Genomic DNA, 3,938 nt, shown 5'->3' with positions numbered 1-3,938 from the left:
AGTAAAATCCCAGCAAACATGACAACGTTGAATCAACGTTGAAAACCGGTCGCAAAAGATGTTGCGGAAACGTTGACAAAGTAATCGATTTTGCAAAGATATGTAACGCTGTTTAATAGACGTTGATTAAACGTTATTGCGTAACGTTGAAAAAACGTTACTAAATGACGTTACAAAAGCGTCGCAACTAAACGTTGAAAAAGCGTTACATAAAAAGCGTTGAATAAACGTCGCAACTTAGCGTTGAAAAAACGTTACCTAAAAAGCGTTGCATAAACGCTGTTAAAGTAGTCTATTTTGCAAGGATTTGTAACGTTGTTAGTAAAACGTCGATTTAACGTGACACAAAGACGTAGAGTAAAGGATGAAATATAACGTTGAATCAACGCTTAAATGCGCTGTATAAAATATCGCAAAATATTATTAAACGTAATTAAACGTGGCTATAATATATATTGAATTGGCAAATAAAACTAAATTGTAAGTTGAACTCTGCCCTCGCAATATTTCCAAAATCAGTTTTTAATACAAACAGCAATATACAATGATAAATATAAAAAAGCTTAACATATACAATTTATTGATATATATATAAAAATATAAATATTTTCTTTAAAATTTATGTGTGTGAGTGTTTGCATATATATTTATGCAATATATAAAAATACAATTAACAGGATATCGTATCGATAGGCCAGGATATCATTGAGATACAGAATCTAAATCAAAAAACAAAACTTGTACCATTAGTAGTCTGAAAGCAAATGTAAAAAAAAAATGTTATTAAATTAGTATAATTATTATCAAATTTAAAAAGTAAAAATATATATATATATATACATATATATATATATATATATATATATATATATATATATATATATATATATATATATATATATATATATATATATATATATATATATATATATACACACATATATATATATATATATATATATATATATATATATATATATATATATATATATATATATATATACATACATATATATATATATATAACTTATTTATATATATAATTTATAATTATAGGTTCAGGTATCACTCCATTGACTAGTTTTTAACTATATGAGTGACACCTAACCTTATTTATGTGAGTTTATAAATATTATTGTAAATTTTCATATTTTATGGTTAAATAAATGGATCATTATTATTATAACGTCTGTTCACAAAAAATCCGGACTGATTTCAAATGTACACAAATTGTTCTAAGTTTCGAATTTTCGATTCGAAATTTTTAAATTTAATCGGTCAACAACAACAGTTTCATTTTGTGGCAAAATTGAGTTTAAATAATTAATTCAAATAAACATGGAGCATCTAAAAGAGAATGATGTTAGAAATGTGATTGGAAATTTTTATAAACAAAACATAAACAGTGGAAAGAAATTTACAGTGAATCATTTTAAGAAAATGGGAATCGCTAAATCTACAATTTATGACATAATTAAAAGGTCTGAAAATAATTTGCCAATGAATAGAAAAATCGGTTGTGGCAGAAAACCTTTTAAAATTACACCAGAAAAGAGAGAGTCCATGATTGCAAAAGCAGAAGAGAGAATCGGGATTTCGCAAAGAAAATTGGCACTAAAATATAAGATAAGCGTTTCATACGTAAATAGATTATTAAGTATGCATGGACTAAAGTATACCAAAAGAAAAAATGCACTAAAAACAATAGAAAAGCAAGAAATTAAACAAAAGAAAAACTTATTAAAACTTTCAAAAACTTTTTTCAAGCCATCAAATGAGTTTGAAATCATCATGGACGATGAATCTTATTTCTGTGTAAATGGTGCAAATTGTTCACAAAACTCTGGCTACTATACAAAGGATAGTTCTCAAACTGATCATAACATTAAATTCAACTTCAAAAAAAAGTTTGACGGAAAAGTTCTCGCTTGGATTGCAATCAGTCGTTTTGGTCATTCATCGCCTTATTTTGCTGTAAAAAACTGTGCACTTGATGCAAAAACTTATTCTAAAGAATGTATTACAAAAAGACTTCTTCCATTTATAAATTCCAAGCATCAAAACATGAAAATTTTATTTTGGCCTGACGAAGCGAGATGTCATTATGTAAAACACACATTAGAAACTTACAACACTTTAGCTATTAACTTTGTCGACGCTAAAGATAACCCCCCAAATGTACCGCAGTTAAGGCCAATTGAAAATTTTTGGGCACATTTAAAAGCAAAAGTTTATGGAAATGGATTTACTGCGAAAAATCTTGACCACCTTAAGAATAGAATTTGATTAAAGTTGAAAGAGTTTGATCCAGACTACTTTTCAACCTAATGGATTCAGTCAAAACTAAAGTTTGAAAAGCCGCTGATTTAGGACCACTTTCGGTTATAAAATAGTTAACAATGTCCAGTCACTCATTTTAGTTAAAGTTTATATATATACATATTTATTTATTTATTATACAGTAAACTCCCGGTTATACAAAATGGCACTTATTAAAATTGTCTGCTTATTCAAAGCAATTTTTATTTCCTTTGAATTTTCTTTAACAAACTCATGCAAATGCTGTTATGCAGAAATGCAGTTATTCGAACCTAAAGTTGTTTAAAATTTCAGTTATTCGAAACAATTTTTGCTCCCCTTGAAGATAAAAAAACACAATTAAGGAACAAAAAATAAATAAAAAATGGACTATATTTTCAATGAATTGTAAAATATTTATTATTTTACAAGGATAAAACTGAAGTAGCACCAAATTCCAAGGGTCTTTTTCTTTTTTACTTTCTACTTTTATTAAAATTTGAAAGAAACTTAAAGTAGGTCATTTTAAAGAGCATATTCAGTTATTAGAGTTTCAGGTTATTCAAAATAAATTCTTATACCCCTTGGAGGTTCGAATAACCGGGAATTTACTATATATATATATATATATATATATATAATATATATATATATTTATATATATATATATATATATATATATATATATATATATATATATATATATATATATAATTATATATATATATATATATATATATATATATATTTATATACAAAAATAATTTTGTATATATATATATATATATATATATATATATATATTATATATATATATATATATATATATATACAAAATTATATAATTTTGTATATATATATATATATATACAAAATTATATATATTTAAACAACTTTAAAAAGTATTCTACACAATAGAGTGCTCAATGTTCTTAAAAGAACAGAGCAATTATAGTACAAAATTATAGTACAAAAATTATAGTACAAAATTATAGTACAAAAAACAGTACAAAATTATATAAAAATTATATAATTTTGTATATATAAATTTGTATATATTGTATATATTTTGTATGTATATTAAGTGATTTTCTACTACTAATATACAAAATTATATATATATATATACACAAAATTATATCATTTTGTATATATATATAATATATATATATATTATATATATAGTAAATATATATATATATATATATATATAATATATATTATATATATATATATATACAAAATTATATAATTTTGTATATATATATATATATATACAAAATTATATAATTTTGTATATATATATTTACAAAATTATATAATTTTGTATATATATATATATATATATATATATATATATATATATATATATATATATATATATATATATATATATATATATATATATATACAAAATTATATAATTTTGTATATATATATATTATATATATATATATATAATATATAACAATATTATTTACGTCAGAATCTAAATAACTGCAAAAGTTTTAAGTTTTTTTTTAAATTTGATTCCAGAGAGAAAAAAAAAACATTTATAACTCTTTTTAACTCAATGCAAAAGTAACTCTATTAAATGAACTTTGCTAACTTACAGTTTTTCTGTCTAAAATAAATGTGAC

General features: G+C 22.2%; 1 long non-coding RNA gene across 2 annotated transcripts in view; it reads right to left on the bottom strand.

Moving 5' to 3' along the window:
- Nucleotides 1–478: 478 nt before the first annotated feature.
- Nucleotides 479–3,938, bottom strand: part of LOC136080004 (uncharacterized) — a 5,622-nt gene continuing 2,162 nt past the window's right edge. For both annotated transcript variants that reach the window (XR_010638372.1, XR_010638373.1), the window contains exon 3: nt 479–719. This is a non-coding gene — a long non-coding RNA (uncharacterized LOC136080004). The remainder of the gene's footprint in view (nt 720–3,938) is intronic.

The sequence above is a fragment of the Hydra vulgaris genome, chromosome 05, assembly GCF_038396675.1.
Source record: "Hydra vulgaris chromosome 05, alternate assembly HydraT2T_AEP".
NCBI lineage: Eukaryota > Metazoa > Cnidaria > Hydrozoa > Anthoathecata > Hydridae > Hydra > Hydra vulgaris.
Note: the sequence above shows the minus strand (reverse complement) of the source record. Positions and strands in the feature narration are given on the sequence as shown.